This window comes from Anastrepha obliqua, chromosome 1 (assembly GCF_027943255.1).
Source record: "Anastrepha obliqua isolate idAnaObli1 chromosome 1, idAnaObli1_1.0, whole genome shotgun sequence".
In the NCBI taxonomy this organism is placed as follows: Eukaryota; Metazoa; Arthropoda; class Insecta; order Diptera; family Tephritidae; genus Anastrepha; species Anastrepha obliqua.
In genome coordinates, this window is record NC_072892.1 from 134,310,462 (window position 1) to 134,326,522 (window position 16,061).

Below are 16,061 nucleotides of genomic sequence, written 5' to 3' on the forward strand. Positions count from 1 at the left end.
TTTTTTTACACACACATATATCCTTTTCACACATCCATATGTACATATGTACGTGTGCTTGAAATAAGTTCATTTATCATTCAGCTTTACTGTATATTCAACGACCAAACTTCGTTCACTGCACTCCACAAGTTATGCCGGCTATTTTAGCACTTCTACACTTGCACTTGTTCGACCGCGTCAATATAAAATTTACCCAAGTACATACATAAATATGTTAGCGCACGAATATTGGGAGCACATCTTTCGTGTACCACACGCGTCGAATGTTTACAACGGAATGATTTCATTTGCTAACGAAGCAGCTAAAGCAATTTTCCGAGGCGCTTTCACCAGCGCTCGGCCGAAAGGGATGAAACAGACGCATCTCTCGCAGCTGTGTGATTATTGCCACATTTATGTTAACTTTTGGGGAAAACAGTGGGAATTTCCAAAAAATTAAATACTAGATACTGCTTCGATTTAAGTACAGATCGAGGTAGTAGTTACTTGGATGGGACACTTGGAATTCGAATTGATTGGTGGATTATTTAGTAAGCTCTGCCGACACTAATGTGTTTTCTTTTGTTTACTGAGTTTCCAAAACTTTACTAAGTTCTCGAAACAAAGGTTTACCTTTTACAACTCCACTCTACGGAGCAAACATTATTCAATTCGTGTTAGGCGAAAAAGATGGAATACTACCACTTTGATCAAAATGTTCCCGGAATATATTCAGAAAATTCAAAACGCAAATTTATTCCCCAAAAGTGTTTATATCGTCCTCAAAGTATTCCCCATAAACTGCAACGCACTTATGTCAGCGTTTGAGCCAGCTCTCAAAACATTTCCAGAACTCTATTTTCGGTATAGGCATTAGAGCCATATTCGATTGTTTCGTTACTTCCTTTCGGCTGTTGAAGCACTTTCCCCGTAGCAGTTTTTTGACTCGAACAAACAGAAAAAAATCGCAGGGAGCAATATCAGGTGAATTCGTTGTCTGTTTGAAAGTATTCGTTTCGTTCTTGATCAAAAAAAACGGATAATAATGGCACTGCGCGGCGTTATCATGATGCAAAATCCACGAGTTATTTTCCCACAAATTCGTTCCTTTCTGGTGAATTATTTCACATAAACATTTTATAACGCCCAAATAATAGTCCTTATTAAATGTCTGACCTTCTGGCAAAAAAAAATTCGTGGTGCACAATGCCGTTGTAGTCCATAAAAACCGTAAACATCCCTTTCTTTTTTGACTAAAACAACGTGGTTTGTTTTTAGTTTTGTTCATTTGGAGCTCCCCCCTCAACCGCCTAATGCCTGGTTTGCGTGTTGTACTCATAAACCCACATCTTGTCGTCAGTAATGATGCTTTGATGAATTTTGGGTCGAATTTAGCCTTTCAAATCATGCCTTTGAATATATCAAAGCAGTCCGTTTTTTGCATGACATGCAGGTCCTCTGAGACCAACTTTGTAGCAACACCGCACAAACCCAAATCATTACTACAATACCCTGAATGGATCTGTAAGAATTTGCAAGTGCTCTGCCAGCTCTCTGATGGTTAATTGGCGGTTATTAATCAACTTTTCCTTCACTTTATTGATGTTTTCATTAGTTTTTTATGCCGACTTTTAGATCGAAGTGGTATATGGGTAATTCTAAGACATTTCTGAAATAAAACAAATGGGCTAATGGCAAGAAAGCACTTCAAATTTTGGTATTTTTTTAAGTAGTTCCGTAGTTCTGGAGCTCCAAACCTTCAGCACCCAAAAAAAAAAATTTACATAAACTCTTATCGAGCAAAGCGTTATCAAACGAGCTATCTATTGTACCACACCCTTACATAATCTTGACTGGTTTTAATGGATTCATAAAGCTATACTTTCACCGACGAATTCAGTTTCGGGAATAGATGTCGCAGGATGCCAAATAAATTGCCTTTTTATCTAAAATTCACTCACAACCCTCGATGAGACCGATCTCTCGGCCTTCTGCCAGCTTGTGTAGTACAAATCTTGAATTAAGTTTAAAGACTCACAACGTTTTCGTTATATTTATAAAGTAGGAAGTCGAGCTTCTTATAATACCCTATGATCTGAAAGTACCGGGAATGTAAAAAATAAATAAAACAAAACAGAGTTAAATTTTAGGCAAATTTATTTTATCTCCTTCAAAATATGACCCGTCTGAAGCAACACACATGTGCCAACGTTTAACGCAGTCCTCCATGCATCCCTGGTAGGTGGACGAAGGGATGGCCTTCAGCTCTTTCGTCGCAATCTCTTTGATCTCCTCTGTCGACTGAAATCTCCTTCCACGAAGTGGTAACTTCATCTTGGGAAATAAAGAGAAATCGCACGGGGCCATATCAGGTGAATACGGTGCTTGCACGATGGTATTTACTTGGTGTTTGGTCAAATAATCCAGCACAATTTGGGCTGTATAATATCCCAGAATTGTTTGCCCACATTTCCGGCTGGTCAAGCAGACATTAATGGTCCGATGGCGCTAAAAAGTGACAGATGTGCGTCTTACAGTCCTACCAACATAAGAAAAAATATGGACCGATATGATGTCAAATATATGAATCTCGATGCGTTCGGAAAATGAAGTACCGTTATTTTGTTTTATTCGCTCCGAAATAAGCTTCAAACCAGTCATTTATTGGGTTCCTGTTTATTAAACCGATTTGGTATCATAGCACACATCAATGATGGTAAGTAAGCCTATAACATCATTTTTCCGACTACTTTTTTTTCAACGTCTTAGGCTGTGTGTTGTTGGCATATTAACGTAGACCAACCGCGGCCGCCATAGCCGAATTAGTTGATGCGGACTGATAGAAAGTATTTTTTCTAGTAGCGGTCGCCTCGCGTCAGGCAATGGCAATCCTCCGAGTGTATTTCTGCCGTGAAAAAGCTCCTCATTAAAAACCATTTGCCATTCGGAGGCGACATAAAACTGTACATCTCTCCTTTTATGGAACAATATCAAGACGCCCATCACAAATAGGAGAAGGATCTCGGGCAAATAACCGATAAAGACTGCAAGAGGCAATTATGTAAGAGTATATACAATAACTTCGGGGGGCCCTAGAAAAAGTTGTCCGGCGTTGTCGAATCATAAGATGTTGGAGATCAGTGTGCAGACTCATATCTATAGATAATCTTATCACCTAACACCTTCTTTAATACCATAATTAAATGGTTCCCTGGCCGGTAGATACTGTGGGACGGTCTTGCTGAAGCCGAATGTATTTCATAGCATACAAGCGAGATTTTGGGAACAAAAAGTCGTGACTTTAGATCGATGGCCATATTAATATTTTTCTTTTTTTTTTTGCCTTTTTTGGCCTTTTAGTTTCTTGGGAAGCTAGACCAGATTATGGCACAGCCCCTTGCTAGCCATGCATTTCTGGGCAAGCCGCAGTAATTGATGAGTTATTGGTAGTTAAATTTCACTCCGAACGAGAGATGTTTCTTAATCGTAAAGACACTAAGCCAGAAGGCATCCTAATAGCTGCACAGCTGTGAATATTTTTTACGCAAATTTTTTCGGAAGTAAATTTCTCAGCAGTAACAACTTTAATTTTTATATAAAATATATATTTGTATTTGACTTTAAAGTTCCAAAAAATTTAAATGTCCCTTTGTGCCTTTTCTGAAATACTAAGATCTTATTGCAGCAATGTCTGTGTCAAATTACGTGAGCCACAGCTCTGCAAACGTTTCATAAACTAAGAGTCAGCGATTCGTCTGCTTTCATGACGTCATTTCGACTAAACGATTACTAGAAATGTTAAAATTGGTAATTGTAATTTTGGATTGTCAGTATTTCTTGGTTGAATACGATTTTTGAATACCATTTATAGTATAAACCACCCATACAAAATTACATGACGAGAAGACAACAAGAAAACTGTCACTAAAACAAAGACTCGAATTCCAAAGGACCTCAAAGAGAAAACTGGTTTAATTGATGGTCAACCAAGCCCAGAATTGGTGCCAAAAATTATGGGAATACCCCTAGCAGGTCCTCTAGAAATGTTGAGTAAGCGACTGAAATCGCTTTATATTTAATAAAAAAAGATGCGTATCATACTTATCGTGGTTGCTTGTGGCCATGAAATTGACACCTGAAACTGAAAGTCGTTGGTTGTACCCACGTAAAACAGAACTCATGCTTTTTACCACTAGATACAAGATATCCAATCTTACGCTACTATTTATTAACGGGCAAAGTCTCTCTTTTTCTCCCAGCGCAAAGAACTTATGGGTAATCTTGGACTCAAAACTCAGGTGGAAACTGAGCATTGAAGAACGAGTAAGGAGAGCAGAAATTGCTTTGTATGCCTGCAAACGCATGCTTGGAGAAGCTGGGGTCGTCTTGAATTTCAACATACTGATCGGTATTTTGGAGGAAAGCTCTATGAAGAAATTACATCATTTTCACCCTCGGCAAACCGCTTTTTAAAAATCTCGAAGAGCTGACTGATATGGACATGCCCAAACTTATAAAGTTTCTATGATAAATCGCACAGACTGGATATACTTTACTACAGTTGTGAAGGAATATGGAAAATGCTTGGATTCTTGGAGAATCACCACTCCAACCAACCAACCATAGTTGGTTGCTGTCCTTGTTTTAGTGGTTTATCAAGCCCTGCCAGGCGCGGTAAAATCTCCAGTTGTCATCCAACAGTAGTCCTAAGAAACATGATGCTTCCAAAGAGTGGTGCCAAAGCGAGAGGGGTTTTTGATAAGTGGGTCAAAGGTGGCATAGGAATAGGTGCCGTGTGGGCTACCTTCACATGGAAAATTTTTTATTTATGATCCAGAGATAATATCGGTAATAATACTAAGTAAGTATTCATTCGACAGAACTCTTTCTGCTCTGTAAAACTATGTTAATTATATATTTCAATTATTTAATTTTTTATTCGTTTTGAGGCTTAGAAATGGAATACCCAGGGGGCAAAAATCAACATTTTCGACACCTGCTTTTCTTTGTGTATGGAGCACATAAATGGTTTGCAAAGTTCAAAAATGGTGACTTTCGCGTCGATGACACGTCCCGCAGCGAAAGGCCTTCTGAATTCGATAAAGAACGTCTCAAATCACTTTTGAACAGTCGCCAAACCAGTCGTGAATTCGCGGAAAAAATGAACTGCGGTCATAAAACGATTCCCAATCACCTTTATTCAATGGAATTTTCCGAAAACTTGGGGAGATGAGAAATGGTGCCTATACATCAATATGAAGCAAAGAAAGGATTGGGTGGCTCCAGGAGATACGCCAAAGTCGAGAGTCAAGCCGAGAGTCTTCATACAAAAATATGTGTTTGGTGGGACTGAGAGGGCATGGTGCAGTGAGAAATGCTCGAAACGAATGCCACGGTCAACAACTAACTCCACATTTCCCAGCTACGCCGCGTGAATGAAGCTATTCGACTGAAAATATCAAATCGACAAATCCACTCCTTCACGACAACGCCAGGCCCCATGTTGCACAAGTCATCAAAGCCCCACTCCAAGAGCCTCCCACTCAAGCCCTTCAGCCGTATTCTCCGGAGCTTGCACCGACCGATTACCATCTTTGCCGCTCGCTACCAAACCTTATGAAGGGTGTTACCTTACCTACGTTCCCATGTAGCCACGGACTGTCACTACAGCAGCCTTCATCGCCATGTATGGGAAATGTTTATTCTGCTACTGCAACAACAATGGTGAACGATAACAAAGAGACCATTAAAAACTGGCTCAACAACATCTTTGACACCAGACCAGTAGATTTTTGGCGGTGCGGCGTCAACAAATTGATCGAGAGGAGGCAGCAACGGCGAATATATAATTAATTAACTTATTGATATATTGTTTTTTGTTTAAATAAAAGTCTTCAGTTAAAACACTACAAACTTATTCCCCAATCCAGTAATTATAATAAAATTTTCAGAAAATTTGCATATTTACTTTAAAAAATTTACCAAAAAAACAATTTGGTTGTATATTCGTCCCTTTTAAATAAAAACAAAACACTCCACTCCATTCATTCTTCCAGCTCAGATGAATTCATCACCATTTGCAGGGCCCAGTTCCCCACTGTGCGGTCCACTAATGCTTTTCAGCCCAACTCAAAATTTTATGTATTCAAATTATGTAGCGGTTTAGGTTGATAAATAGCTCTATTTTTCTGTGCAGAAACACATTATTGTTAAATTATATTGCAAAAACTTTGTTTGGCTCTACTGAAAATTGCTATAATTTGAGTTGTGCCATTATTGCAGATAGATTCTTCTACAATTTTACTGCGCCTGCACCAAAAAACATTATACTCATAATTCTCCACATTTACACTCTCTTAATGGCAGAGCTCTCTCCAATTTTTTTCGTAGTATAAACAAAAACTTGCTGAAAATTCATTGATTGAAATTTACTACGAAAGCAAAAGGAAAACAACACAAGATTTGGCACAAAACCATACAGGGTATGTTTTTAGGCACCTACCTAATATATATAGTAGTAATTTATTATTTATTTATAAATATTGCATCTTACATTTCAATAATTTATGCAATAATTCATTTAAATATATAAATACAGAAATAATACATTTGTGGCAACAAAAATTTTGTCTGTCACAGCACAAAATTTAATCAAAAATTAAACTCTGCAATAAGCGATTCTCTATAGCATAAGGCTGAGTATATAAAGCTATTTAGTCTTTTCCAATTGTGGCCAATAAGTATATCTATTACTTCTGCTTCATTTCGCTTCGCTGCGTTTAGGTATTTTGTTCTGATCTTTTTCAGTACCGGACATCTTCCTATGAAGTGCTGCATATCTTCTTCCTCTTTTAAATTGCAGAGGTTCCAAATTTTCTGGGTATTTCCATATGTGGTTGCATTTAGCTTTAGTAAACTACATCTTGCACTGAAAATTGTTGTAATGTCAGCTTGCCGCATATCTTCTTTAATAGTCTAAATGTTTGAGTAGTCTAAATGTTTATAAATTCGCGTCGCGCTTGACTGTGCTTTTTCCTTGCCATGTTGAAATCTTTTATTTTCATTTTGGTAAGAAGTTGCACACAACTATCTTGCCAGTCTGCTGCGGTGTGTTTTCTTCAAACTTCAGACCGAAATCCATTCGGATGTCGTTCAAATGCATAAGCCAACACACATTTTCACTTAAGATGCCTTGTGTTAGTTTGTGTGGGAGTCTGTTGCAATTGTATTTATAAATGGTTTTCCTGATACACCCAGCTCTGTTTTCACACGGTAGATACGTTCCTTAGAAATACGTGCAAGAAAAAAATCGTGTAAAAAAATACATGCGGAATATGGTAAATTTGGGGATATGTTACACAACTTTGAAAAAACCTGTGAGATGAGAAAACTTTAAATATTTTTCCAAAAAAATTGGTAAAAGAAATAATAAAGGAATCCATATTAAATATAGAAGTATTTATAAAACAAAAGCTATTAATTTTTATTCAATCCATAAGTTCAAATCATATAAAAATACAGAACAAAAATCAGTTTTGCAACTATTCAACTTCAAAATAAGCGTGCAAATTTATTATGGACTGGACCAAAAATGCTATCATCCGCAGATATGACAAACGCTACATATGTCAAATATGCCCGACACATCTCTCGGGTTTTATGCAAATTAATAACGGCTTCTCTTGGCTTTTTCGTTGTAACGAAGTTTGTTACCGGTGACTGTTTTTGCTTTCTCTAATTACTTACACAAGGTGTCGCAAAATTAATCACCCTATTGGAAAATTTATATTTTTTGCAATGGCGTCGTACGTCAGTCATATTTGGCACTTGTGAACTAAACAAGGGCAATATACAAACAGACAAGCAATGCACAGTGGTCCGACCAGAAGGCGTTGCCGGACAAAATTCAAAAACTCATTTAATTAAGCTGAAAATATATATTTAGGGGTTTTAAGGATCAGTGATGACGAATCTGACCTTAGTTTTAGCAAATTTTAAATTCATTGAATACTATAATATAAATACAATTTTACTTCCGTAATTAGCTGGTGAGTTCATTTGTACATTTTTCACGACCCCAGAGAGTACCACGTGGAGGTTTACGGTAAGGTTATTCTCTCCTCATTTTTTGTTTGTTTTTAGATTTTTTTTATTTTTTATTTTTTTTTTCTTTAATTTTTTTTTTAATTTTTTTTTATTTTTAATTTTTAATTTTTTTTTTATTTTTAATTTTAAAATTTTTTTTGTTTTAGTTTTTAAATCTTTTTTGGATATTTAGTTGTTTTTTTGTTTTTCATTTTTAATTTTTTTTTATGATTCAGAATCCTCCGTTTCTGATGAGCTGTTTTCTGAACGCAAATTTACTAATGCAGCATACGCCAATTCAGGTCCGCTTGACTTACGTAAATTCTCTACTTTACGTCTCTTGGAACGTTCGCAAACATCATTGAATGTTTTTACGGGGCGGCCAACATTAGTACAGCTACCAGAGCCAGATGAAAAGGATTTAAAGTTGTCGTTTAAGGGAAAATCAATTTTTTCAGCTAACCAAGATGCATTCTCATTTAATACGCGACCCCAATGTCTGTTAGATCGTTCTAATTTTCTATTAATATCTTTACAAAAATTACTAACAATTTTCAAAACCTGATCTTTCAATTCTTTCACACTATCATCATGGTATTGAAGCTTCTCAAGAACGTAATCTTGTAATTCTAACTTCTTTGACTCAAAACTTTTTTTTTCTGAAGAACGCAAAAAAATAAATAACTCCTTTTTTTCAAAACTATACGTCATTTTGATTTTATTATTACAAGCAATTCTCAGATGTTCGTTAATATTTTAATCGGCTTATGCCCGTTCCTGCAGTGACAGATAAAAATGTTATATTATTATATATAATTTTATTGTAAATATATAGTGTTATATATACATATATATTAATTGTAATAATATTAAAAAAAACATTTTGTTTTTTTAATAAAATTGTTTTTTTTTTTAGTTGTCTCTTAATGCTGATGGGGTCTGTGATGTCTTTTTTTGTCTTTTACACAAAATTGCATAAGCCATATGTAACGTTTTGCCTGTGGGTAAATGCACAAAAGCTACATTATTTTTAATTTGCGCAACTTTGCGCAACAGGTTTCAGTTTGAGATCATAGCTGAAATATGTGGCTACATCACTCATGTTGATTTCAAGTGGACCGGTGTGGACCACTCGAAAAAATGATCTTTAAAAAAAAAATTTTCGAAAAATTTTGAAATTTCAAAAAAAAATTGGATTTTGTACCACAACTTAAGAGAATTATTACTGTTTCCGTTAATATATTCAATTATCTTTTTTTTCAATATTTGGTTAACAATCAAATGGTAATATTTATTTGCAGACCTGAAAATGAAACTCTTGTATGAAGTACGATTTGCATACAATTTTATGTTTAAAGTCAAAAAACTACAACGAAAAATTTTTTAAATTAAGTAATATTTTCAGGAAATCTGCCTTGAATATTTAAAAAAACATCTGCATTATCAAATTTTTATTTCAAAAATGTTGAAAAATTGAATTTTGTCCGGCCGCCGGACCCCTGTACAATGGGGTGCGTAAAGGTCAAATAAAAAGTTCCATCACCTAAAATCACTTTTTTCGTATTTGTAAAAACTGATTCAAAAATGAGATTAGATGATTAATTTTGCGCCACTTGTTCTTTGTACTTATTATCCAGCTATACGCTACCTAAAGATTACGTTGAAATTGGAATACACAGTTTGATTTGATTAGTTCTTACACCAAAATTTTTTAGCTTGACAAGACACCCTTTTAGGAATTAAGTTTTGTTTAAAAAAACATTTTTTATTTTGAGATTCGTGCAAGAACGAAAATTTCGTGTAAAAAATTTATTAGTGAACCGTGTCATTTCAAAATCGTGTAAAAAGAGAGTTAGGTATATACTTCATGTGTAGTTCTAAGGAATAAATGTGCCCATCTTCTGAATGAGTTTCTAGTGTTATTGCAAAGTGTTAGTCAGAGTGAACTCAGGTAGTTTGAGGATTCTTTTAATGAAGTAACGTTGAAGGTACCTATTTATTTATATAGGTATAGATGTGTAAGTATGATATATATACATAATATTAATGGTAATAGTTGTGCAGGTTAGGCTAAGGCCTTTATGCACTCAGACCAGATTGATCTATTGTGCGCCCCTCAGTTCTTCATTTTAATTATTTAGTATTGCACGGAATCGAACCAGCTCCTTAAGGGGGAGCATTTGTAAGTCTACAGCCTCTAGTAGGTACGAACCCAAGATTCTGTGGCTCCTGTGATCTAGTGCCTCACAGTTGGTGATTAAGTTTTCCATGGACTCCTCTTCATCACAGCAGAACCTGCAGAAACTAGGGCCAGATAATCCTATTGTATTGAAAGGTTTATTGCAAAGTGACCTGTAAGTGCTCCACAGAGTAATCTAAGTCCCTTTTTCTCGAGGGTTAGAACAGATTTTGCTCTCTAGGTATTAAAGTCAAGAACTTTTTTGATTAAGGCCGTTTGCGCGGTTCCAATATTCCTTGGTTTTAATTTGGTTCCATTTTTTTGGTTTGCTGTTTAAGGTTGTTTTTGTTAAAGACGAGAATTTGGGTTGGTTCAATAAATGGCACTTCCGCCATTTTTTGGCATAAAAGTCTGCCTTCTCCTTGTCTTCGTGTCCGTTATGTTCTGGTACTCAGTCTCCTATTTGGACTAGTTGGACGCTATAAGAACTTTTGAATTAAACGTAAAGCTATTTAAGAGGTTATATACAGTTAGAAGGCCGAAAAAAGCGAATTTTCCAGAATTTTTGCTTAGAAAATTTTTAAGTTTATTGATCAAGAAATGTGTACACATATGTATTATGTTATTTTTTAACTGTATTTTAAGACTTAGTATTAGTAAAAATATTTATTTGGAAAGGAGCTACAGCTGATCTCCGGGAGCTGCTCTCAAAAAAGACATTTTGCGGTGACCACTAAATCTCTGAACTAGATCCTCTGAAATTAAAAAACCAAACAGATTTCGTTAAAGTAATGTTAAATCTAGTAATTAATCGAAGGAATAAGCAAAATACAATTTTTTGACAAACCGCCGACAGAAACCGTCATCCAAAAAAAAATCGATGTTTGACCAAAATTTTGGCCTTAAATTGTTTATAAAAAATATTTATCGATGAGAAAATATCTTCGATTTATTACTAAAAAATATATTTAAGAAGCTCTTGTTAAAATTTGAGACTAATCGGTTCAGCCGTTTTCGAGTAATGTTGGTCACCGACTTTGAAAACACCATCTTGAAAAACGCGTTCAAAGTTTGAAAAGCATAAAAATATATGTACATTAATACAAAAATAACAAAAATCGATTTTTTGAAAATTCTAACTGCATATAACCCCTTAAGGCTTTGATGACTGGTTGACTGTCCGAAAGTATTTTAATTCTTACTTTTTCGAACTCTCTTTTGGATACGAAAAGATCCGCATAGAAAATTGTGATATCTGTGCTCAGTGCTAAAGATTTGTATGCTTTAGGCGCCACAGTCCCTGCTCCAACAGAGCGTTTTGGATCCATCTGTATACCACTTTTGCGAGTCATCATGTAGCCATGTTGGGCTAGTGTTCCACTTTGCCCTAGGCGGGAAGATAACCTGGTGTCTCTTAGTAAAATTGAGTACGAGTTCCGTGGGGTCATTCGCCTGGGTCATGCAGGCTGCATGTTCAACCGTGTTTAAGATATTGAGGTATTAATATGAAAGGCCAGTGCTTGTATTGTAGCTTCCTCTTTTATTGCTAAGTGTAGCGGTGGTAAATTTTGGCACGCCAGCGTTTATAGTCTACACAGTTTTGATACAGGTGTAATTTCATTGGTTTTTGTCCACCATACTAATCAATGTCTCATATAGTAGCATAGGCTTTACCATTTTGGTGTAGATCCAGAAGGTAATTTTAGGGCTCAGGCCCCAGGATTTACCCAAAAGTTGTTTTGTTCTCTATGGTTTTTCGTTGCCTTTTTCATTACAGAGTTGAGGTGGGCCTCCCGGGTGAGTTTTTAATACAGGATAATAAGTGCATACATATAATTTCCATGTACGTCCTTGGTTAGGCTTTTAGTCGAGCTGTACCGCCACTTAATGGTTCATGATTTATTATTTATTTTTTTATTTTTATAAGCTTTTTGTGTAATGTTAAGAAGAAAATATATAATGTTCGCTAAAATAGTTTTGCATCAGGGTCTGTCCGGACGCACAGATTACAGCGATCTAAATCCTTCTGAGTAGGCCGGCGTCTTTTAGGAATCCATATAATGTTTTTAATCCATATATGATTTTTATTCCTCAGATGAGTTGCCTTTTGGCATCAAATCCTGGAAAACAGCTGAATAAAGTAGGTTTATTGGGGATTCACAGAAGAGGCATAGTTTGATCCGGCCCTTTCAAGAGCATGGGCCGGAGCATGTGAGACTATGGTGTGTGATTTGAATCGAGTAAGGTTGATTCTGGCGTAAAGGTGGTTATAATCGATACCTTCCAGAGCCAATTTGGTATGTCTGTTTTGGTAAGTGAGGCGGTATATATCACTTTTGATGAAAAGTGGGAGAAAATTGTGTCTTTAAGGATACGAGACAATCTCTAATGATGCCGATAATGTTATTGGAGCTACTAAAATTATTTTTGACTTAAAACAGCACAGGCTGTCAGTGCAGATGATGTATTTTTCTGTATTTTTAATAGCATGTTAAACGGCATGGAAGCTTGCAGTATTGTTTTTCTCACTAACGACATCGATAGCCGAGTTTACAGTTTTTAAACCATCAATGAAGACTTTGCTTCGAATATACGATACACTAGACAGGGCTAGTGTATGGAAGTTATAAGGACATCCGTCCTCATTTCCCAGCCGAAGCAGCCAGTTTAGCAAATGAGCGTGACCACCTACGCCAGGCCGATCCCGAGGGATCCCCGCATAAGGGATCTCAATTTGGAGATCCGGCAACTGGTAAATCAACATAAGCGGACTAAATGGGTTGAGCACCTGAACCTGTAACCTCACCTCCGGGGTGAGTAAGCTCTGGTCCACCGTTAGGTCCCTGTCGAACCCGACGAAGCACAACGACAAGGTGGCTATCACCTTCAACGGTTGTACTTCGTCGGACCCGAAGAGATGCGCGAGCTATTTTAGCCGGCTGTTCATACTGCATCCTCCGGGCGACAGAACCAAACGTCGTGTTACCAGAAGGCTGCACAAACTGACGAACGACAGTGCGCCACTTACTTTCTCCGTTGATGAGGTTCAGGGGGCCATCAACAAGTCGAAATCATCGAAAGCCATTGGCCCTGACGGATTAAACGCGCTGATGTTGAAGCATCGGGGACCCCTGGGAGTAGGATTCCTCACAAGGGTCTTCAATTTGTCCCTGGCCACTCTCATCATCCCTGACAAGTGGAAAGCAGGGAGAGTGGTCCCACTACTGAAACCTGGGAAACCCGCCAACCAAGGGGAGTCTTATCGGCCTATAACTCTCCTTTCCCCAGTAGTGAAGACACTTGAAGCCCTCCTACTCCCACTCTACACGACACACCTGGCCCCAGCCCCACATCAGCACGGATTCCGACGAGTGCACAGCACCACCACTGCACTCACCGCCATAAACGCCCAGATAAATCGCGGGCTTAACCAAAACCACCCCTGCGAGAGGACTGTCCTAGTAGCGTTGGACCTAAAGAAGGCTTTCGATACAGTCAGCCATTCCACGCTACTAGATGATATTTATTAGTCGACACTCCCGCCAGGGCTGAAGAGGTGGTCCGCGAACTACCTGAGCGGTCGGCACTCGTCAGTGATTTTTCGAGATCAAATGTCAAAGCAGAGGAAGATTAAGCAAGGCGTACCGCAGGGTGGTGTCCTTTCACCCTTGCTTTTTAACTTCTACATCTCGAAGCTCCCCCAACCACCAGCGGGAGTTTCCCTGATCTCATACGCTGACGATTGCACGATAATGGCGTCGGGCAATGACATCGATGGCCTGTGTTCCAAAGTGAACAACTACCTCACCGACCTTTCTCGCTTTTTCACTGCGAGGAATCTCCAACTTTCCCCCACCAAGTCCACGGCGACCCTTTTCACCACCTGGACAAAGGAGGTCAAGCTGTCCCTTAAGGTAAAAGTCGACGACACACCAATTCCGACTGTAAATAACCCCAAAATTTTGGGTGTAACCTTTGACAGCTTGCTCTCCTTCTCTGCGCATACAACCGCAATTGCCACAAAAGTTCAAAATCGCAACAAGGTCCTCAAATCGCTGGCCGGCAGCACTTGGGGCAAAGGCAAAGAACTGTTGCTTTCGACATTTAAGGCAATTGGCCGGCCGGTTCTAAACTATGCTGCGCCTGTCTGGTCGCCTGGAACTAGTGATTCGCAGTGGACAAAGCTACAGACATGTCAAAATACCGCCATTCGGACAGCGACCGGGTGCCTCCTGATGTCCCCCATCCAAGATCTTCACAACGAGGCACAAATGCTCCCAGTAGCGGAGCACAACATACTGCTCAGCAAGCACTTCCTGCTGGGGTGTTACCGCAGGTTTCACCCCTGCAGGCACCTGCTTGAGCCTGAGCCGCCTCCCAGGCACGTCAGGAGACACCTCCTAAACTACGCTGACGAGCTCCAGGACAAAACTGACCGAAACCTACTGGACCGGACAGTATTTAGACAGTCAATAAACGACATTCACCGGGAGACCGTTACCACCTTCATGAACTCCCGTCCTGTGAATGCCGTAATCGGAGTCCAACCACCACCTATCGCAGATGAAGAGCTCCAGCTTCCCCGTGAGACTCGTGTAACATTGGCACAATTACGTTCTGGATATTGTAGCAGGTTAAACTCCTACACATCCAGAATTGACCCCGACATACCAAACACATGTTCGGTATGTGAAGGTACCCCGCACGACACTAACCACCTTTTCACGTGCCCCCTCAAACCGACTCATCTAACCCCCCTCTCCCTCTGGACCCAACCTGTCGAAACAGCATGTTTCCTGGGCCTACCCTTAGATGAGCTAGACGAAGACGACCGATGATATACTTACACTGACAGGGCTAACTATGCTGTTAAAACAACAACAACTTTGCTTCGAATCATAATGCCTCCGAATTCAGTGTTGTAGACTGTATCGTTAGGTCTAGAAGGGAGCTTAACTGAAGGCTGTAGACAAAGAGGATCTGCCTCCGCATCCGCCTGCCCGAGTCTTAAGACTCTCCTCTAAAACTTCAACTACGGTGATCGATCCTGATCCAAGAGCCGTGACTAAGCATATTTACTGATGGTGCATAACGGTGCAAGTAAGCCTATATCCTCTGGCTAGTCTAAGCTTCTATGGCACACGATGACGAGGTGGAGCCACCTCCCATGTTGTTAATGGAGCCTCCAGTAGAAGCAAGGCAAAGCAAAACCGGCGTCATCATTGGTACCGATGCGAATTCCCCCCACAGTTGTTGGGGAAGTAAGGACATTAATGCAAGTGGAGATTCGCTTTTTGATTTTATTCTAAGTGAAAACTTTATTATATATAATAAGGGTATCGGTCCACTTTCTGTAGTTGCTTGACCTCATTCTGGCCTATTCCTCACTGACCAACCAAATCTCTGGTTGAAGGACGCTTAACGCTCATTTTTGTCCAATCACAAGTATATAGAGAGAGGCTTCACGGCTTCTAAGCAATTGCTAGAGGGATTTTTTTATAACCGACCAAAGGGAGCGTGGATCGCGGCCTCTCGGTAGATCTTTTTAGCGCGGAGTTCATCATATCCAAAATGAAGTATAAACTCAGCAGCGGACACTCCGGGAGTGATCCTTCACAAAAGTCTAATGTGAAAGACAACATTGAATAGAGCATAAGGAAGGCAACAGTCGCCTTGGGGTCTTCCACCTGAAGTTACATTCTGGCTTTTCGTCTAGCGGAAATCATTATATCTGACCAAGGACTGTCACTCCAGCAACATTCCTCGTAACAACAACGACGACGGTTAAGAAGCTGGAGAAAGTTAGAAAATCTAC